Source organism: Saccopteryx bilineata, chromosome 5 (assembly GCF_036850765.1).
Source record: "Saccopteryx bilineata isolate mSacBil1 chromosome 5, mSacBil1_pri_phased_curated, whole genome shotgun sequence".
Classification (NCBI taxonomy): domain Eukaryota; kingdom Metazoa; phylum Chordata; class Mammalia; order Chiroptera; family Emballonuridae; genus Saccopteryx; species Saccopteryx bilineata.
The window spans coordinates 57,892,659-57,916,022 of record NC_089494.1 but is presented as its reverse complement, the minus strand read 5'-3'; the positions used below and the strand labels follow the sequence as shown (position 1 = coordinate 57,916,022).

General features: G+C 38.3%; 1 long non-coding RNA gene across 1 annotated transcript; it reads left to right on the top strand.

Moving 5' to 3' along the window:
* The first annotated feature begins 19,330 nt into the window (after positions 1-19,330).
* Positions 19,331-21,033, top strand: LOC136337949 (uncharacterized). Its single transcript, XR_010731898.1, has 3 exons — positions 19,331-19,396; positions 20,511-20,776; positions 20,902-21,033. It is a non-coding gene; the product is annotated as an uncharacterized lncRNA (long non-coding RNA).
* Positions 21,034-23,364: the final 2,331 nt, after the last annotated feature.

Below are 23,364 nucleotides of genomic sequence, written 5' to 3'. Positions count from 1 at the left end.
TCGAACTTGGGTCCTCAGCGTCCCAGTCCGACACTCTATCCACTGTGCCACCACTTGGTCAGGCAGATCTTCGCCTTTTTGGGGCTCAGTTTTTCTCGTGAAGTTATTGAGAGAAAATGAGTCAGCAAAATTTCTTATAAAAATTTTAACAGTGCTTTTTAATATGAGCCAAAACTTTTGTATTGTGACTTAAGTGAAACCTTTGAGATGTCATCTTCAAATGATCAGAAACTAAATGTTTAATTATTCAAAACTACCTTGTGGTCAGCTGGTGATCTGAGAACAAAAGTTTATAATAACATGTTCTCCTGGAATAGTGATGTACATTCATCCAATTTTCTACATTAGAGAAAGTGCATAATTTTCAGCATGACTGGTCATGAAATATACATTTATCATTTTTCCCTTACTGAACTATTTATTATACATACTTAGGGCAAAGATAAGGAAGGTCAGAATAATGAAATTCAAGAGTCACTCACTGCTCAAGAAGGCTAGTTCCTTTTGTCTCTATAGAATAAGCCTAGGTTTAAGGGAGCCACACCTAGGGAATAGGAGAACAAATTGGTCCAAGAATAACTTTAAAGGTAGTTGAGTGCTGTTTTGAGATGAGGCTGATGTACAAAATATATTTTATTTATATGTGAGGAAAGTAGAAAGTTTAGCATCAGAGCATTCTGGTTTTGTGTTTATTTCTAGCATTTTCTCTCCAGAAATTCAGTATGTACTAGCATCATCCTTTCAGGTAAGTTTGGTTTTGCTTATTTGGGGGTATCTGTGGTAGAGTAGACAGATAGCGTTGGCTATATTGAAATAAAGGAACGATACCTAACATTTATGGAACATTGTATACATATATACATAAAGCTGTTTCCTTTCAGATGATGATTTTCATACTTGTATTGTGTTCTTTCTACAGAACAAAGACTAAATAATGACATAATCCTCAGCTGACTGACTGAAAATGTGACTGGACGCACTCCCTGTGGACAGTTGACAGCTTTTTTTTTTTTTTAATATATCTGATAGTCTGTGCACAACATTGTTTTGTCTGGGGAGCAGGGATTGTTGACATGTATTTTTGAATTCACACATTGATGCTAAAACTAATACAGTAGTTGTTTCTTAGAGCAATATGTTGTTATGTGTAGCAGAAATAAAGTTTTCTTTGCTTAACTAAATCATGCCTTATTTATGTGAAAGGTGAGAATGAAAATTTGAATAGTGTTTAGGATTTGACTGAAAGATGTATTTTATTGGTTTTGAGATGCACATTTTACTACAGAAATTGGAACCGTCTTATTGATTGTGCACAATAGTGTAATTGACACCTTTTTTTCATAGTGGAACATAAAATAAAGATCTTCTTTCGATCAGTTGCATCTTAGATTCAATAAAATATGGGAATTGTTACTCAGTCTACACATGGAGATTGGCTGCTTACATTTACTCTAAGGCAAGATTCAAGCAAATGTTATTAGAAGTATTTTAAAATTGTATTTTTATCATTAAACCAAAATTTATTGGTAATTTATAAAGATCTTTTAATATTATAGAGCAACGGTGATAAAGAAAAAATTGTTGATAGTGGGGTTTTTTTATTTTTGGGGTTTTGGTTTTTGGGTTTTTTTTTTATAATTTAAATATCACTGATTTTGGACATTTTCCCTTTATAAACACAGAAATATAATGGCCACTCTAAAAGTCTGACTTGTAAGCAATTTTCAGAACAGACTATGATAAAAGAATAGTCATTTCAGAAAATTAAAAATTAGTAACCTACTCTGCTTGTATTTTGAAAATACCCCTAAAATAATTCTTATCAATTTTTATGGTGAATGTCATGTATCAAGAATAAAGTATATCAAAGTCAAGAAATTGACATCTTTTAAAAACACATTATAAATGGTATGCAGTTGTTAAAACATCATTTAATTACCTCATTATGCTTCTAACTTCCTCAATTACACTAAAACTAGTGGAAGATTAAATTCACTGAGCGTAATGGAGTGTTTCATACTTGGCCATTTCTCCATTGAAAAATTAAAATTCTCTTTTTGAATCAGTAATTTTAGTAAATTTAGATAAGAAAATTTACAGTCTTATCTTCCCAGGCAAGATTAACTGTATGAGAATTGAACCCAGTGTCTTTCTGTGAGCCAAAGGGCATATTTTAAAAAGAAAGCAAATACTCTCTTTATAATTGAAACACCTAAGTGAAGAGAGTTGAGGATTAATTACATATATTCATTTTTCATCCTGTCCTCATTCACTGCATACATATTTTCATTTTTGTATAATATGAAATTGAATTGTGCACTATAGGTTATCTGGCTTTACCATTCAAGTAATGTTTGAATTCCACCCCCACCCAAAATATTCCTGTCAGGTGGTTAATCTAAACAGTGTAGAAGTAGGGAGCTCCCTACCCCCCCCCACTGCATATTTGTTTAATCCTCAAATTTGACGTAAATTTCAATTCCCTATAATTTTTGTTTTTTATGTTTTTCACTGAGCCATGTAGAGACATTGACTCTTTCTCGTGGCAGCTGTCACGCCCTCTGCCACCCACATTTTTTGTTCAGATTAAATAATCCCAGTTTCTCCATCCTGCATTTAAAATCAGGTAGCCAGTTCCAGGAAAAGATTTTGGTTTCCTTGAGGTGTCTCATCTAGGTTTGTTTCCTTGAGTCCTTCATATAAATTCTAAAGAGATTTGTAATAATAGCTCTCTGCTTACAAAATACCCTTTGCTCTCACAGTTCAACTTTCTGCTGAGTTTTCTCTCCCGTCAGTTGCATGTCTCAGTGAATAGTGCTTACTTTGGCTTTGCTATGCATTTAATCTTAATCCTCTTCAATTATTTAGCCTTACTCCTGCTTTCTTACAGTTGATCCCTAAAACTTTAATTTTAAAAGCCAGAGTGTCACTTTTTTATTAAATGAAATTCTAGAATCTAAGAAATAGCATTTAATAATCTAGTGCTTATGTTGTGAGTGTAGTGTTTTCTTCTCAAATGCACTTTGGATATGAGGACATAGTATGTAGATATTTAGATTCTCTGTGTATGTCAGTTACTAAAATTGCTAACGTAGCAGGGGTTTTGCTAGATATGTCTTCAATTTAGAAAAAAATAGCTGAACAATACAGGTTAATAAATTTCTCTTTTAATATGTGATTCAAATAATAAATGATGTTTTAAATAAATCCTGATTAATACTCTCCCATCAGTGCATTAAGTCAGGTCTATTATGGTAGTTTATAGATGCTGAAAACAGCTATCAAATTTGTTGCTTCTAAAACATAATGTCACAAACTCTGTTCCTTGAAATAAATACCAGTGTCTTGAGAGAAGTCAGTAGTGTTCTTTTTTTCTTTTTTTCTTTTTTTGACAGGGACAGGGAGTCAAATAGAAGGACAGATAGGGACAGACAGACAGGAAGGGAGAGAGATGAGAAGCATCAGTTCTTCATTGCAGCTCCTTAGTTGTTCATTGATTACTTTTTCTCATATGTGCCTTGATGGGGGCGGGGGGTGGCTACAGCAGAGCAAGTGACCCCTTGCTCAAGCCAGTGACCTTGGGCTTTAAGCCAGCGACCTTTGGGCTCCCCCCAGTGACCATGGGGTCATATATATGATCCACGCTCAAGCCGGTGACCCCACGCTCATGCTGGTGAGCCCATGCTCAAGCCAGATGAGCTCGCGCTCAAACCAGTGACTTCGGGGTTTCAAACCTGGTCCTCGGTGTCCCAGACTGACGCTCTATCCACCGTGCCGCTGCCTGCCTGGTCAGGTGTCCCAGTCTGATGCTCTATCCACTGTGCCGCTGGCTGCCTGGTCAGGCAGTGAGTGTTATTTAGGAAAGAACTGTTCATGGTCAAATATATTTAGAAAATGTTCAGTTAGTTTCACAGGTTTTTGACCATGAAATTTCTCAGAGCCTTTCATATACTGTTGAACACCATCACTGTGCTCCCCAAAAGAGAACCACAGGCTTTATTTTGATAGTTTGCTTTATGCACTGTGAAATTAGAAAATACTTTTCTAGAATATATACTGTTTTGATTCATATAGTATGGTGTGGTTTTATTTACAAATTTATATTTTAAACTTTTTTATCCCACCCTTGATAAAAAGTTAGTACAAAATACTAAGGAAATTATTATGATAAGATTTTAGCTATCTCTTGATTTTTATTCTTTTTTTCATTGGGAACCTACTAAACATTAATGAACCAAAAGAAAATAGAGATTTTATCAGTTGTAATAACCATTGCTACTCAAAAACCGAAGAGTAGTGGTTCTTAAACTTTGATGTCCACAAGAATTACCTCTTATATTAGTTTAAAACTCAAGTACTCTGATTCTGCTGGTTTGAGGTGGGTTTCTAACAAGCTCTAGGTGATTCTGGTAGGGTAGTCAATAGCACTGACTCTGCAGTAGATTGGCCTAAAGAGATTCTATAGACCTTAGGTTAGACTGTTGTAAAAGTAAGACAGACTTTTCCAAGTCTTTTTACTTTGGGCATTTTTAGAATTAAGCATGTTTCCCCTCAATTTAATATCAGTAAATATGAATTGCAGTAAGAAATTGTAAAACACAAGCAGTCTCACAAATAGCAAAATGTCAGGCCACCTTTTTAATGTTAGCAAATATTTTTTATGTTTATAAAGGATACTAATTATTTGCTTTATGCCATTCAAAGCTTCTACCTAATTTTATTTTTTATTTACACTTATTTTGAAGTGAATTATCTTAATTACCAAAGATTTTGGCTCTAAAAAAGTACATAGGTGTGTGTCAAAGAAGTATGAATTCACACGTAATTATCTAATCAGTGTCTAAAAAACTGAAATAGAATAATCACAAGGGTACAGAAATATATGTATATGTGTATGAGTATTCTTGCACTTAAAGTGAATCCTCTTATAAATGAATGCTTTTTGAGTGTACCCAAAAACCTGTTGATTATGGGTGCACTTTAACTTGTAGTAATTTATTTATAAAACTAAAAATCAGTGAAGGCAAGAATAAAAGAAAGATTTTATATAGCCTTTTCACACTGAGATAAAACTGCATGCGAGTTTTATTTCTTCCATATGGGGATGGTAAGCTGTTAAAAATCATATCAATTATTTTTACATATGATTTCAGTGAAGAGAAAATACAAAGGTTGTCCTTATTAGATAAGAAGTTCCATTTTAATATCTGAATTCTAATAAATAGATTGCATTATTTCCTTTTCTAGAAACAGTAACTCAAGAACACATGGATCCTGGGAACTGAAGGTATGGTATTGCTAGGGGATCAAATGGAAATATTTAGTTAGAATATGAAGTTGGCAGTTCATTCATTACTGTCATGATGCTTTGACTTTAAGAATAAAAAGACTTGTCCTCAAGAGAATATACAGGTCTCACTATACTTCGAGAGAGTTACTAGGCACTATGAAAATCCGTTTGAGTGATTATTAAAAGAAAAGGAAGTCCTGTGACTGTCATGTGAATTACAGCCAATATCCAAATGTCAAGGTCCATGTGAGCTGGCGAATATGCAGATTGACACTGTGGCAGCCTAGAACTGCCTTTCTGACCATAAGCAGCAGAAGTGCTGGAAGGAAGCCTTAAAAGACTGTTTTAGGAAAAATATTTGTGTTTGAGATAGAAAGACCAAACTAAAAAGGCAACTACTGTTTTCCACAGAAATTGGGGAAAATGTTGAACATAGCAGGATAACCAAAGGGCTTACTCAGAAATACTCTTATGAATCTACACTTTGAATATTCCTGCCTATATTTCCATTTCTGATTTTGGAGGTAAATGATGTTGCCACTAGTTTGCTTGCTCATACATTATTACCATTTTCCAGCATTAATAATACATAGGTCACAGCATTCTTTAGCACAGACTTTGTAGGGGTTTTGTTTATTTTGTTATTTTTTGTTTTTTAATGCTTTTAGCATTTAGAATTAAATTTTTAATTTAGAATTAAAGTCGTCTACTTAAAAGTAATCTAAAGTCATCTAATTTACTGAAAGATTTGATACAACAAAAAAGTGTGTTGTATTGGATTCTGAAGATATTTTTTGCATCCTTATATGACTGATCCACTGGCACAAAAGGCTTTCTTTCTCTACCACATTAGTAACTTAGTAAATTTAAGTGCCAATGTGACATTTGGCAGAAGGTAGAGGAGGGGATCACAGTTGGTTAGTTGTAGGCCTGACTGAAGAATCTACAGTAGTTACTGACAACTGGGACTGGCTGACTTGCTTTTGCAATGTCAAAATTGGACCAATGATGGCAATAACAACAACAAAAAAGAGCATAGTTGGAGAAATAGCATCATCTTTGCTTTATCATCACAAACTCTTACCGAGGTGTCATCTTGTCTCAGTCCTTTCACTAGAAACTCTCAACAGGGTTTATTTCCTACCAGTTTAACTCTTTTCTTTTTTTTAGATTTTATTTATTCATTATAGAGAGGGGAGAGAGAGAGAGAGAGAGAAGGGGGGAGGAGCAGGAAGCATCAACTCCCATATGTGCCTCGACCAGGCAAGCCCAGGGTTTTGAACCGGCAACCTCAGGGTTTCCAGGTTGACGCTTTATCCACTGTGCCGCCACAGTTCAGGCCAGTTTAACTCTTAAATCTGGGATTTGTAGACACACTAGTGTAGTCCCATCTTTCCCATAGTTTTTTCATCGCAGTAACTCAGTGTAATTTTACAAAAAAAGATGGAAGTGGATCTCCTTTGTTATCCCTAAAGATTAGCAATGTGCCTGGAATGCCCAGCTTCCAATGACTTTCAGTTACTTGTGATATAAGAAATGTATCGTGTCTTCCAGATCTTGATAAGATCAGCCTTCAGCTTCTCCAAGAACAAATTTTATATATGATAACCAACATTGCCTTTTTGGACCAGTTTCTCATATAGGAAATAAAAGATAATAAAAGCAGTATAAATACAAATATCTGCAATCCCCATTTTCTGCAAAAATATCCATGAAAACATTCAAATAAATATCATTCATAGAAACTTAGATAATAGTGGAAACTAGGAGGAATTTTTACTAAATAAAACAGTAATAGGTAGGTTTTTTATTTTAAGTAAGAGGTAAGGAGGCAGAGAAGAGACATGTGCCCCAATTGGGATCCACCTGGCAATCCCCCTACCAGGCAATATTATGCCTGTCTGGGGTCACTGCTCGTTGCTCAGCAACCAAGCTATTTTAGCACCTGAGGTGAGGTCATGGAGCCATTATCAGTGCCCATGGCCACTTTGCTCAAACCATTGGAGCCATGACTGCCAGAAGGGAAGAGAAAGAGATAGAGGCGGGGGAGGGGTGGAGAAGCTGATGGTCACTTCTGTGTGCTTTGACCTGTGCTCCGACCAGGAATCGAACATGGAACTTCCACACACTGGGCCAACACTCTGCCACTGAGCAAACTGGTCAGGGACGATTTTTTTAAATTGTTGACTCACACTTCACAGAGAACCAACCTGTTAGTAAAACAAGGTAATACCTTAGCTTACTGTCTTCTAATTCCTTAGACAGTCATTGAGAGTCGCATCAGAAGAGGCTTCATTCTGCATTTTCTAACTGGTGGCACTGAAGCTGCACCATCTTGGAGGTTTTCTTTAACCAAAAGAACCACAGTAGGGATTCACCTGGGCAGATGGGTCATAAAAGAGGTCCCATCTTTGACCAGAAGATTAATGCTGAACGAGAAAAGCAGAGTAAATGACCCAGAAGATCTCTTAGCTTCTGCCCATTGGCAGATTGAGAATACTTAGAGCAGGAATATTTTTAAGTTTTAAGTGTTTTTTTTCAGCCTTCTAAGAACTTTGGTCTTATTGCAAGGAAATGCCTTATACTCGACTACCCTAAGCCTAGATCTGAGGGACCTCCTTGAGTTTCCTGAAAGAATGAAATGAGCCTAACATTTCTGACCATATGCTAGATAATTATATCAGCACTTGAATGGACTGCTAAAGAGCTCAAAGTAGTCCTCAGAGTCTGCCAGTTTGCAGCTGGCCTAGCTACATCTGTTCTCAGTGAGCAGTGAGTGACTAAATGGACAAGAAATCTGAACCAGCACGTCACAAAGACGAGAAGAGATCACAGGTGGGTTTTTTAGGGGGGACGCTGCTCAGAGGAAGGGAGGTTTGGGTAAATTTTTTATCTTTTGTAAGAAATTAAAACCTTTGTTACTTTGTAAGAAATTAAAACCTCTTTGTTACTTTGACAGTTAAGAGTCTTTTTTAAATCTTTTAAATATTTAGTCACATTAGTCATCAAGAAAATATTACAACTCTAGTGAAATATTGTTAAACACTGGTAAGAGCAGCAAAAATAAAAATCCTGCCGATACTGAGAGTTGGTGAGAGTGGAACAACAGGAACTCAAACTGCTGGTGGAGGTGTTTCAAACACTTTGGAATGTTTGACAAGTGTCTACTAACATTGATGTTAATGCTTTCACTTCTAAGCAAATATCAACAGAGAGAAGAACATGTATACCCAAAAATATATGTACAAGAATGTTCTTAGCATTATTCATAATAGCCTCAAACTGGGGAAAAAACTCAACAGAATGCATATGAGATACAGGAAATACCTGTATAACAGGAAAATAAGTAAACTCTTGCTACATGTAACAATTTGGATGAATCTCATAAATGTGATGTTGACAAAAGAAACCAGCCAAGGAAAGAAAACATAACTTTAGGCTGAATGGAGTGGGGAGGGGTCACAAAAGGAGCTTATGGTGTGCCAGTAATCTTTATTGACCAACATGGTGATAACTGTAACATTTTGAACTGTATGTTTTATGGTTTATGCATTTTTGTTGTATTTATCTTATAGTACTTAAATTAATGTTTTGCTTCTTAATAAGTTAAACAAAATCAGTGTAAGGACACAATTCTGCAGTGTGAGAAGAGCGATATCCTGAGGCATTGAGAGGGAAGGGCTTTCAGGAACCAGATCAGAGCTGCCTTTGTCAGTGTTATTTATTGTTCTTAATAAGCTTTCCATTATGGGATTCTGCAGCTTAAATTATAATAAACCAGAAATGCCAGAGTAAAAGTGAAAAAGCACCCTCTGATGGACATAGCTTAAGGGAAAAGGTATAGATTTGAAAGTGATTACAAAGATTCTCCTTTGAATAATAGGTGTGCCCAAACAAGACGACAAAACAAACAATAAATAGTTTTAACAGAAGAAACCTCAGTCTAAAACAGACTCAAGTCTAAAGATTCTCTTCACATTAAATGCCCCTGGAATGGAGCAGTGTCCACGGCATTCTGCAGTTCAGGGTTTCTCTGCTTACCCAGATGTGAAGGTAACAAAAAAAAAACATTCTGTGAAATGTAACCTACTACTCGTTTGCTCTTTATAAAAATAAAGTAAAAAATATTTGGATATAAACACTATACTACCAAAATGAATCAGTTAAGGATAAAAGAAAGGGAAGAAAGGCCAGTCGGTGAGTATTGAAACCAGTGAAGCTGCTTAGAAGGAAGTGCAATGAGGGGTAAAATCCCTTTGTGAAGAAAAACTCAAACTTGTTTTTACTTTGAAAATTTAAATGTAAGTTTAAGAATCTTGACATTTGTTAAGATGGTTAATAAAATTAATAACAATGTCTCCTGTCCAAATCCTTGAAGACCAATGAAATACTTTGACAAAAGAAAAGCACTTAAGACCAAAACTGTTTAAATTCTAAAACCAAAATGGAATGATTTGCTTCTTCCAAGAGACCTTTAAATCAAAATCTATCATCCACACCTAACACAATAGGTATCTCAGAATATTATTCAAGTGAGAAGGTATATATATGCACATCCTGTAATAAAATTACAATCATTAGTGAAGACTACAAACCCTAACAATTTATGTTTAGGATAATAAGGAATTAAAATTATGCGTACAAAGGCTTTTTGAGTGGTATAGAGAGTGTGGTGGAGGTCTTAACACATGTTCTGTGGACTAAACACAAAAGCAAGAAATAACCCTAAAAGAAAATCTGTGTGAAAAAGAAGATAAAACTTTTGGAATAGTTTACAAATCAGATGGCAATATTGGGTGACAAAGGCAGCATAGAGGACTCAGAAATCTGTTCAGCACATCAGCAAATTTGGAATATTTACAATAGTATTAAAACAAAAACCCTCAAACTTACTCTTTCCAGACAAACTTTAGGACAAACTCACTTTTCGTCCTAAAGAAAAATGGCAAGGAGATCACCCTCTTTCTACCCTAAGCCTAAATATTTGGCCCTCTGGATTTCCAGGAGGAGTGAAGTGGGTCCGCATTTAGTACCCACATGCTGAACATTCATCAGCATCTGAGTGGGGTGTGAAAGCTGCAAGCAATCCTGGGAACCTGACAAACCCCTGAAGTGCATTTTAAAGGGGCAAAGTTGTACACATTCTTTTCTTTGACCACCGGTATTAAAACTAGGAAAGGATAAGAGTACAATTACCTAGAAAATAATTTTAAAACCCTCTTCTAAAATTGTATTAATTGAGTGATACTTTAGAGAGAGAGAAACTGACTTACTGTGCCACCCACCCATACACTGATTCCTATATGTGCCCTGATCCAGGATTGAACCCGCAACCTTTGCACAGAGGATGTTTTGACCAACTGAGGCTACCTGGCCAGGGCTTAAAACCCTCTTCTAAACTATTTCGTCAACAAAAAGTAGAGAATAATGTGTTTAAAGCCATGCTGAAAGACAAATTGATAGCCATTGTTGCGTAATGAGGAAAAAATGAAACATGCTGCAACACTAGAAACAAAAGTAATGAAGATATGATTGATTAGAAATAAATTTGAAAAGTTTAAAAAGGTGACCTCTTGGCAAATATATTTTTTAATTAAAATCAAATAAGGTCATGAACCAAATCTTAATTCAAGTTTTTCTTAATTATAAATGTGTTAAAATGTTCAATACACAAGTTTAGAAAATGCACTAAAGAATTAGAAAGCCTGAGCAAGTCAATAACCAAAGAAAAAGTTCAAGTAGCAGTCAGCGAATTGTGTCACCTCAGAAGATCCCTGGTTGACTGCATTCTTCCAGACTTGTTATTCCTGCGGTAAACATTTTTTTCCTACAGATGGAAAAGTGAATATACGCATTCGTTTTGGATAATTGACATTACCCTGACACCAAAACTTCAAGGGAAAAATGAAAGCTATAGATTTTTCTCCCATGAATATAGGTGCAGACAAATCTAAATAGTGTATTAGAAAGTATAGAGAATATGTCCAAAGAGCAATGCGTTGTAAAGTAGGGTTTATCCGTTGATGAAAGAGCTGTTTACATTAAGAAAAAACATAATACATATCTTAATAGGACAATAATGAGCTCTTATTTGCCCAATTGGTACTAGTCCATTTTTGTAATGCAAATATTGTAGACTGCAGATTAAGCATGGTTTACTTGAAAGAGACTAGCTGGAGGGGTGGGATTAGCCTGATTTACTTAATATACATGACTACTATATAATGGGAGAGGCATAGAATAGATATTGGTGAGGCAATTAAAATATCTAAAACTGCTTCTTAGAAAATAGCAAAATTTACTGAGCCCTTATTATTTACGAGACACTGGGCTAAATGCTTTATATACATCTCACAATTTATGAAGTAAGTACTATCATTTCTGTTTTGTAGAAAGAAAGCTAAAGCACATTCAGAATGATGAGTAACTTTTATCACATCTTTTAACATCCTATTGGCCAAAGCAAGTCCCACAACTGAATTCAAAGTCAGAGGGTCAAAAAATTTACTATCTTTTGTGGAAAGAATTTCAGAGTCATAATGATATAGGATAGGACATGGGTACAGGGAGGGAAAGAGAATTTAGGCCATTAATTTATTACATCCTCCATGACTTTTTTTTTACCTTTTATTCTAGAAATTTCAAATATATAACAGAGAATAGTGTAATGACCCCCCCCCATGGCAATATGTGAAAATTTGGTTGCCAGGCTGAACTTCTGTCCTGCCTCAGGAAGCATGCAGCTTCCCACAAAGCTGTAGTGCCACACAGTAATGAGCAGCAGCTTTTTAAAGCTTCCTTGTGAGGTGGGGGTAAGCAAAGATCACCAACCCAGCACCCAGGTGTAGTGAGCCTCTCAGCACTCCATCTCATTCCCCAAAAGGATGTGGACTCTCCATTGCTTCTACCTGCCTCTTGACCCAAGGTCCAGCAGGGTCATGGCTCCAGTTCCTATTTTTTTTACTATAGTTACTTTCTGTTCCTGCCTCACAGAAATGCTTATCATATTGGACAGAGTTGTCTTTTTGTGTATTTATTTCTTTCATATATTATGTATCACAGCCATGGATTCAGAATAGGGGATACCTAAAACCATGAACTTTGAACAGCATTGCCACTCAAAGTCCTAGAATCCTAAATGAAAGTTCTCGTCATTATTTTTTTGTGTGTGATGATTTTTAAAAGTAAAATATCTTTAATATTTCTTGGCAGTTATGCATGACGCATGCCTAAATTTAGTACATTACAAAAATAACCTTTTTTGTGTGTATGTGACAGAGACAAAGAGAGGGACAGATAGGGAAAGACAGACAGGAAGGGAAAGAGATGAGATGCATCAAATCTTCATTGTGGCACTTAGTTCATTGATTGTTTTCTCATATATGCCCTGATGGGGGGTTACCACAGACCGAGTGACCCCTTGCTCAAGCCAGCGACCTTGGGCTCAAGCCAGCGACCTTGGGCTCAAGCTGATGAGCCTTACTCAAACTGGATAAGCCCACGCTCAAGCTGGCGACCTCAGGGTTTCGAACCTGGGTCCTCCACGTCCCAGTTTGATGCTCTATCCACTGTGCCACCACCTGGTCAGGCAAAATAACCATTTCTTGAAGAATAGGCTTAAATATTAAGATTCAGTACATTTTTTTAAATGATTAAGCAAATTATATAAAAGGAAAATAAAAATAGTCTTTATTCTTGCCAGTAAATCTGATCATTAAACTACTTCTGTGTATATTAAATATTAATATATTTATAACAGCCTTCTTATCCGATTCTCCATTTTCTTCTCTACACTATATTTTCCAGATTTTATCTTCTTTCATTTTCTCCTCCTCCTCCTCCTTTTCCTCTTCCTCTTCTTCTCCTTCTTGTTCTTTTTTTTACTTTTCATTGCATAAAATTTATTATGGAAAAATTGAAATATGTAATATACACAAACTAGTATAATGAGCTCAATGTACATATGACTACATTTCATAATTACTGATCATGGTAAATCTTGTTTCATTTGTAGCAGGGCCTGGGAAACTGTGACCCACAGACCAAATCCAGCCTCCTGCCTGTTTCTGTTAATAAATCTTCACCGGAACATAGCCAAACTCTTTTGTTTACATGTTATTGATGCCTGCTTTCATGCCTCAATGGCAGAGTTGAGAAGTTACAACAGAGATTATATGGCCTGCAAAGCCTAAAATATTTATTATTTAGAATTTACAACAAAAATGTTGCTGACCTCTGAACTATACTCTCACCCTCTCCTCTCAGCAAAAATATTTTTCATATTTCATTTAAAAATATTTCAGTATGGGTGATGAGTATACAATGCAATAAATAGTTCAAATGCTATAGAGATATATATACCTGAAACCTATATATTCCTATGGACCAATGTCATGCCATTAAATTTAATTTCTAAATAAAACAAGAAAAAAATTTTCACTATGTGTTCTAAAAGATAAGACAATACTGGTAGGGTATCAATCTAGTATGCAATCAATTTTATACACACACTCACACATACATGATTGCAAGATGCTGGGAACCAGCTATCCTACTTTATGACTAACTGTATGCCCCCCCCATTATACTAACCTCACCTGAAAAAGTATATAATTAGCCCTCACAACTAAGATTTTCAATCTCAGCAGGCTTTGGGCTAGGATATGCCGGCCATCTTGATTAAAGATGCCTGTTACCCTCTCAGACCCAGTCTCTGCTTATTGGTTATTGCAGCAATGGGTGACCCAAATGCCAGACCAGTTGTAGTCAGGTAACATATTTCTGGCGACCTAGATGAGACCCTATGTGGGATTCTGGTAAGTCCCAGGGATTCTGTGGAATGTCCCTGGTGGGGGTCCTGTCAGTGGCCCAGACTAGGGGACCCTGGAGGATCTGACTACAGTACTTCCCAAGCAGCTGCCAAGTGTGATTTACTCGGGGAAGTTCTGCTGATTTCATCCTCCAGCACCCCATCTCTAAACGCCCGGACTGAGATTGGGTAGGCATCTTTCTGGCCTGGTTGTGTGCTTATTTGAAATAGTATATTGTGTGTTTGTTCACATAAAAAAACTGCTAGAGGTACCTCTCTGGTTCTGTCAGTTTCTGGATATCTGGTAACCTGGTTTCCTGGTTTCTGGTTAAGGAGCTCTGTCTGGTCTGGTAGAATGGATGGCACTGCCTTCATTCCTGATTAAAGTCCTTTGGGGTAATTCTTACTGGTTGCTCAACCTATATTTATAAATCTATGAAATGATACCAACTTAGGATAGCCAAGATGTGGCTCTTTTGAAGTCTAAAGTTCTTGCATGCAAAATTGGAAATGCCGGCTCTAGTATTGGACTAAAGTTTCATTCCTGTATTTAATGCTCTGGCATTGTTGCTTTAAAATTGGAGCATATAAAGATTGCTCATTTAGGCCCTGGCCGGTTGGCTCAGCGGTAGAGCATCGGCCTGGCATGCGGGGGACCCGGGTTCGATTCCCGGCCAGGGCACATAGGAGAAGCGCTCATTTGCTTCTCCACCCCCCACTTTCCTCTCTGTCTCTCTTCCCCTCCCGCAGCCAAGGCTCCATTGGAGCAAAGATGGCCCGGGCGCTGGGGATGGCTCCTTGGCCTCTGCCCCAGGTGCTGGAGTGGCTCTGATCGCGGCAGAGCGACGCCTCGGAGGGGCAGAGCATCGCCCCCTGGTGGGCAGAGCGTAGCCCCTGGTGGGCGTGCCGGGTGGATCCCGGTCGGGCACATGCAGGAGTCTGTCTGACTGTCTCTCCCCGTTTCCAGCTTCAGAAAAATACAAAAAAAAAAAAAAATGCTCATTTAAACTTAAATAGAGTGGAATTTTTGGTCCTAAATTTGTTTTTTTACTGTATAAGATCTTGCCATACTAATTGCTGTGCTCTGTATTCATTGTCTCCGGAGTTAAGGGCCAAATAACAACTCTGCTATTAGGTTGAATCAGGTTTTGTTTATATGTCATACCCATGTCTCTGTGCTGTAATTGTCTTGCTTTTATATCAGATTGTTCTCAGGTCTGTGAAATAGCAGGAGTCAGTTTCAGTTTGAGACTGCTTGGCTGTCTCATCTCTCTGTCTGTCTGTATGTCTGAAATCTCTACTATTCTATGTGTACTAGAAATCCTCTGGGTCTACCACTTGGGTTTTGTCACCTTGTAAAGGTCATTTACAGTACTGGTTTACATGAAATAAGGTTTAAAGACTGGTGTCTCAGTCCCTCCTTCTAAAGGATTTGGTTTATGAATACCTTTTGCTTGAACATTGTCTTGACTTAGAATTTAGTTATATGTTCTGCACCAGCTTTCATGCTGTTTATATTAAACATTTTACTGAGAAAAAAATAATAATTCTAAGTAGAGAAAATGTCTCACTCCCCTTTCCAGACAGTAAAACTTAGAAAAAAGGGGGGGGGGAATAAAACCCACGTCATTTAAATATCTTAAAATCTTCTCCTGGAGACCTAGGCATTACTGTAATCCTGAGAATAGGAGAATTAACAACTCTCTGGACCCTGTGCAGGCTGTTAAAATTGGAAGAGTCATGCCACTACCTCAGTGTAAAGGGGAAAAAAGGGCACTTTTAAAATCCAAGCAGGTAAGTAGCCCATCCCCTTTTTTCTCTTCATCCTGGAAGGCTGCCGAGGACAAATAGAGTCTTGCCTTCTCTGCAACTAGTAATCATAATGTAAGATATAAAACTATTCCCAATGTGTTTGTTTTTAACCAGGTGGTCCAGAAAAGCATATGATATTACTAGTAGTTTAATTTAATTAATGTCTTTTAAAGTTCTTAACAGAAGATATGTTTGTTTTGCCTGGTTTTACAAAAGGTTTCTGTTATCTCTGTTATAGCTTTTGAAAATATGTTTGTTTGCCAATGAAAGAACCTGTTTCTAGACCCTGGCCAGTTGGCTCAGCGGTAGAGCGTTGGCCTGGCGTGCGGGGGACCCGGGTTCGATTCCCGACCAGGGCACATAGGAGAGGCGCCCATTTGCTTCTCCACCCCCCCCCTCCTTCCTCTCTGTCTCTCTCTTCCCCTCCCGCAGCCAAGGCTCCATTGGAGCAAAGATGGCCCGGGCGCTGGGGATGGCTCCTTGGCCTCTGCCCCAGGCGCTAGAGTGGCTCCGGTCGCGGCAGAGCGAAGCCCCGGAGGGGCAGAGCATCGCTCCCTGGTGGGCAGAGCGTTGCCCCTGGTGGGCGTGCCAGGTGGATCGGGCGCATGCGGGAGTCTGTCTGTCTCTCCCCGTTTCCAGCTTCAGAAAAATACACACAAAAAAAAAAAAGAAAAAAAAGAACCTGTTTCTAAAGGTCATGAAACATGTTTATGAAAGTATCAATCTAAGATTACTAATTACTAACTTAGTCCTCACTGCAAGTTAAGGTTTTTAGAAACTGAGAGTTCTGATTGATTGGAAAGAAATTGTATAGTTCTGATGATAAAAGGTGTATGGTACGGAGGTACTTTTAAAGAAAATGGAAGGAAGTAAATTGGTCTGAAAACTCGTTATTTCTGAATAGGTAAGAAGCTTTGTAAAAGTTACAGAAGGTTTGTGCAGAGGGAAGAAACAAAGAGAAGGAACTGAGAAAGTGAACAAAGGTGAGAAAGGAAAAGGCCTGAAGATGAAAGGAAACCCAAGGCCAGATTATGACAAGAATCAACGTGCATATTGTAAACAGAAGGGCACTGGAAGAAAGAAAGCTCAGAAAGGGAAATTTAAATCTGGTCCCAGAGAAGTTCAAATTTGTCTCTGGAAGATTAAAGATTCCAACGAATGATGAGACCCAGAGGTCCTTTTGTTTCAGTGACCTATCAAAGTAACCGCCCAGGAACCTCAGGTACAACTAACGGTGGGCGTGTCCGTATAGATTTTTAAATAGAGACAGGATCTACAATTTTGGTGATCAATAGTCCTTTAGTAAGGACATCTCAGCAAACTGTAATTGTGACTAGGGCCCCTGAGAGGCCCGAAAATCAATCTTTCTAGAACCTCTTGAATGCCTAACTGGGGACTCTATGCTAAGCCACAAATGTCTTTACCTTCCTGAATGCCTGATACCCTTGCTTGGACAAGATCTGCTAGCTAAATTCAGAGCTCAAGTAACTTTTGTTCCTGAAAAACAGCAGTTACACCTACCGGTTCCACCAGAGCTTGCTTGGCAACTGGTAATGAAACCTTGGGAAACTACTAACGCCATGGACGAGAGTTAGCCAGCTGAAATTCAGAAGCAGGTGCAGATTCAGAACTCCCACAACATAATTGTGTTGAGACCATTGATGAGGTTTACACCAGCAGGATTGACTTGCAGGATCAAGCATTAGAAGGGGCTGACTGGACGTTGTATGTAGACGGGAACAATTATGTAAACAGAAGGAACCAGAAAGCTGGTTTATGAGGTCATAACACTTCAGAGATGGTTGAAGCCCAGGCATTAGCAACTGGCACTTCAGCCCAGACGACGGAATTGATCGTGCTCTTGAATTATTACAATAAATAAAAGTAAGTGTTTACATAGATTCAAGGTATACTTTTCTGATTTTGCATGCTCATGGCTCTATCTGGAAGGGAAGGAGACTTTTTACTTAAACACGTTGTTGAAATATTAAGGTTGTTAGAGGCTTTTCAGAAACCAGTACAAGTGGCAGTAATGCACTTCCTAGGTCATCAGAAAACTGACTCTGAGCTTACTAGAGGGAATAATCTAGCTGACCAGCTGCCAAGGAGGCAGCTCGGGCACTTGTTTTATGGCATGTAGCACCTACTGTAGACTTATCTCAGTTCTCCTCTGAATAAATGGAATATGGTATCAGAAAAGAGGAGGAATGGGGTTTTTAGGATGAAACCCCCCCAACTGGAAATAGGTGAAGAATAAGAAAAATAGTACTACTCCCAGAAAAAAAAAACTTGTTAGGCCAGTTATAAAATATCTACAGGAGGCCACTCATTATGGGAGAGATGCACTAACAGAATATGTCAGGCCATAGTCACTAGACCAGGAATCTCCAAGGCACTATGACATATAACTGCTGCATACATGCTCTGTCAGAAAAACAACCATAAGACGGGACCACGCAAATAGGAAAAGGATGACAATCTGCTGGGCAATATCCTTTTGAGGACAGGCAAATAGACTTCATGCAAATGCCTGGGAAGAAAGGTTGGAAATACTTATTAGTCCATATTTTGATTTTTTTTATTGTTTAGAAACAGCCACTATTTTAGTCTGATAAATTTACAAATGTATTACATCTTCAGGATGGTCCATAAAAAAGAAATTTATTCTGGAATATAGTTTTCTGAAAATAAATGGTCAAGATTATTCCTTTGAACTGGATAAGGATTTGTAGAGCTGTGAAAAATGATTGGATCCATGGAAGTACTGGCAAGTGACCAGGATAAATAGGAATTGATTATTATTTTTCTTACTTTGTTCAAAGTATTGTTGATTTCAAAATCATTTTGTCCTGGAACGCTGAGGTCGCCGGTTCAAAACCCTGGGCTTGCCTGGTCAAGGCACATATGGGAGTTGATGCTTCCTGCTCCTCTCTCCCCGTTCTCTCTCTCTCACTCTCTCTCCTCTCTAAAACTTAATTAAAAAAATTTTAAAAATTAAAAAAAAGAAAGAAATCATTTTGTTTTCCAGATATAAGAAACCTTGTTTTTTTCTTAAAGTAGTTTAACAAAGTATATCTTTATGAATGATGTTAAGGCATTTATATTTTTCTCCCTACCTAATCTCTCCAGATCTGGCAACTCTTAATGAGTAAGTATTATTGTAATAGCAATGTATCTATTTGCATAAATCCAACAAGAATCTGCTCTCTTTATAAGATAGAGAACCAGTTTCAAAGACTTTGACTGGAATGTCATGTCTCAAAAGGACATCCTGGATTGTGGATGTCACTAGAGAGCTTTAAGGAATTGAGATTGACTTTGGAGCTGATAAAAGCCAATAAAGAAACAGCCTGGTATCTTGCTTGTTCATGGTTCATAGCATTTCCAGGTAAGGGACGAAGGTTGCTTTCCTAGGAGATAGCCAAAAGGAACCATGGGCATTCTTGGGGACCTCAGAAGCTTGAGGAATTCACTCAAATTTACAGGTATTGTAGGCAGAGTCCAATGGCAACTGTATAGCTTGGCTTTTGTGTGTGTCCTGAGAGGCTAATCAAAACTCAATCTGAAAATTCCTTATCAAGTTCTGGCAAAGCAGATTGTAAAAAGCCAATGTGATCAATTGCTATTCTGGTTGTGTTTATGCAAATTACCAGACCAAGTTAAAACTAGATTTAATACTGTAACTAGGTTAATCTTAGTTTGGCTCCTTAATAGAAATAAGAGTAATTTTAGGGAGAAAAATTATATTTTAGTAAAATGTATTAATACACAGTTATGAATATCAGAAACTAGACTGGATCCTGAACTTTTCTGATTTTCTTAAATGTTCTGGCTACAACCCTCTGAACTATTACTTTGTTTCTCTTCTATTCTTTGACTTGAAATTATTAAGAACTAAACATTGTTTCACAGTCAGTCCAGCATTTGCCCCAATAATACATTTGTAACCCAGTTTCTCCACCAGGTTTCAAACCCTACTGGTTCGTTCTCAGGGAACACCACCTCCTTCCATGCCCAGGCCTCGTCATCCCTCTGACAGGGAGCAAGGATCTCTTGGCTCTGAAGGAAAATGTCACCCCTCTTCAGCGGGAAGCGGCTACGGAAGAGACCCTGCACCCCTTTTCCCTGAAAAAAATTCAGAGCCAGGATCCTTGAGGGAGAATGTAGTAGACAGACAGATGAACAGAGTGAGGACAAGAGCCAAGTTCCCAAAGCCACCAGGGAGGAGAGCTCAGAATATACCTAGTAATGGGCAAAACGAGGAAAACAAAACCTCGCCCCTGGTAACCTTTCCTCCACTAGCATACTGCTGGGCAGGCAGGTTAAAGTCCTCAGCAGGGGAATAAATGGTAGTGAGGAAGGGGGGTCAGAAAATAGCACTTAAGCATTAACCCCCAGGGACATCTAAGCCTCAGTTGCATTTCAGCTCCAGGCCCAGAAAAGCAGCAAAATAAATTACTTCCATGTAAAACTAAGCTTATAGATATAAAATTGTTAAAAACTAACAGTGGGGAATTATAGGGTATTGATATAGTATACAATCAATAATATACATATATATTAGGATTGCTAGTGCACCATATGTAACCTGTTTCCTAGATTTTCTTTAGCACCCCCCACCCAGGAATGCAGGAGAGCTACTGAGGCCAGACACTCCTATACCCCTGAGGAGATGACCGGCATCAAGAAGCAGTCAAGACCATGATCAGATCAAAAGGCCATGGAGAAGAAATTGCAATCCTGGGAACCAGCCATCTGGCTTGATGACTCTTACAATGCTAGGAACCAGCTATCCTACATGCCCCTCATTTTACTAACCTCACCTGAAAAAGTATATAATCAGACCTCGCAACTGAGATTATAAGGTAGGCTTTGGGCTAGGACAGGGGTCGGGAACCTATGGCTTGCGAGCCAGATGTGGCTCTTTTGATGGCTGCATCTGGCTCGCAGACAAATCTTTTTCTTTTTTTTTTTCCTTTCTTTTCTGAAGCTGGAAACGGGAAGAGACAGACAGACTCCCGCATGCGCCTGACCAGGATCCACCCGGCACGCCCACCAGGGGCAACGCTATGCCCACCAGGGGGCGATGCTCTGCCCCTTCGGAGTGTCGCTGTGCCGTGACCAGAGCCACTCTAGCACCTGGGGCAGAGGCCAAGGAGCCATCCCCAGTGCCCGGGCCATCTTTTTGCTCCAATGGAGCCTTGGCTGCGGGAGGGGAAGAGAGAGACAGAGAGGAAGGGGGGGGGGGTGGAGAAGCAAATGGGCGCTTCTCCTATGTGCCCTGGCCGGGAATCGAACCTGGGTCCCCCGCACGCCAGGCCGACGCTCTACCGCTGAGCCAACCGGCCAGGGCCAGACAAATCTTTAATAAAGAAAAATAATAATGTTAAAAATATAAAACATTTTTATGTATTACAATCCATTTATTTCCTACCGCTCATGTTCATGGTTGCGGGTGGCTGGAGCCAATCACAGCTGTCCTTTGGGGCAACACCAAATTTTTATTGGATAATGTGTAACGTACACAGGTCGTTGTATGGCTCTCACGGAATTACATTTTAAAATGTGTGGCGTTCATGGCTCTCTCAGCCAAAAAGTTTCCAGACCCCTGGGCTAGGATATGCCTCCTGTCTTCTCACGTTGCTGGCAGTCTTGATTAAAGGTGCCTGTTACCCTCTCGGACCCAGTCTTTGCTTATTGGCTATTGCAGCAATGGGGGACTTGAACCCTGGACCGGTTGTAGTCCAGTAACAATACTACTATTACACACATACACACCAGAAATTTATTAGTTTTGTCTCTTCTACAAAACTCCCAGTGAATAACAAGTGGGAAATGCTTTGGCACTTCTTTTTCTTCCTAACTCATCATTCAGGCCCAGCCGTAATCTAACAAACCATTTTCTCACCTTTAAAGGAGCTGCAGGTTTTTCTTCATTTTCATTGATATTTTCTCCTTAGGAATTTCAACAGCTTAAAAAATCCGTTATCTGTGAACAACCCCAAGGATAACTATTCTGAAATTAACAAAGTATGTGAGAAAGTTAATAAGCAACAATAGCACATTCATCAGAGAGATTTTAGCAAAATTGCAGTTTGAGATATATTAAAGGTCCTATGCAGTGGTGGGATTCAAATAATTTAACAACTAGTTCTCTGCTCTAATGACCATTTTAAGTATGAAAAAAACAATATACCAAAAGGTAGTTTATTATTTCATGCATTTAATACTTAAATAAGAACAATAAAAGAGGTGCACAAAACTAGAATGTCATAACAAAGAGTTTTAAAATATTAAAGAAAAATATTAAATAATACCTGACCAAAAAATAATAAAACTGTTATTTAAAACATTTCCATATTGCTTCTTGATTGGTGTCCTCACTTCCTACTTAAAAAACAAATGTGAGGGAATTAAAATGTAGTACTTCATCAAAGGTATAATGAATTTTATGAAATGAATAAATATTACAAGCAGTTTCATCAATTTTTTTTCACCTATAACGGAATGAAATTACTATGGGTGCTTAGAATTCACCATTGTGTAGATGAAGATTAAAAAAGAGTAAGGAATGTAAATTTGTGATTTCCATATTGGGCGGCTGCCCAGGCACCCACCTTAGAACCCTGATTCCACATGCCATTTTAACAACCAGTTTGCCAAACTCAACAAAATATTAAGTATTAGTGCTGCTGAATTGGTGTGAACTGGCTAAATCCCACCACTGGTCCTATGTGAAAAATAAAGTAAACCCCGGGTGGTTGGCTCAGTAGTAGAGTGTTGACCTAGAATGCAGAAGCCCTGGATTCGATTCCTGGTCAGGTCACATAGGGTAGGTGACCATCTGCTTCTCCCCTCCTCCCCTTCCTTTCTCTCTCTCTTTTCCCCTTAAGCAGCCATGGCTCTGATCTGAGCACTTCGACTCGGGTGCTGAGGATGGCTCCACTGGGCTTCCACCTCAGGTGCTAGCTCGGATGGGAGTGGCCCCAGGTGGGCAGAGCATAGATCCCAGACAGAGTTACCAGGTGGATCCTGGTTGGGGAGCATCGTGAAGCCTGACTATCTTCCCTCCTCTCACTTAAAAAAAGAAAATAAAAGAATAATAAGGCATAAAAAGCAATCTTGCATTTTTGAGTGGCAAATAGTGTTAACGATTTCTGCCACGCTGTTTTGTTTTCTTTTCTTGAGAAAATCAAGGAGTTCATTTTTACAGGTTTTAACAGTTAATTGATTCTTAACATTTCTAAATAACAGTTGATATTAAAATAGCTCTTTATAGTTTACATGACAATTTTGTCGGAGCTATCTCATTTAATATTTATAATACCCTAATGAGGTTGAGATTAGTTTCACACTAAATAATTCCACAGATACACAGCCCATGTTATCTGCTTAAAGTTCACCCACGATGCTGCTGAATTGACAGCACAGATCTTACCACAGTGCAGTTTTA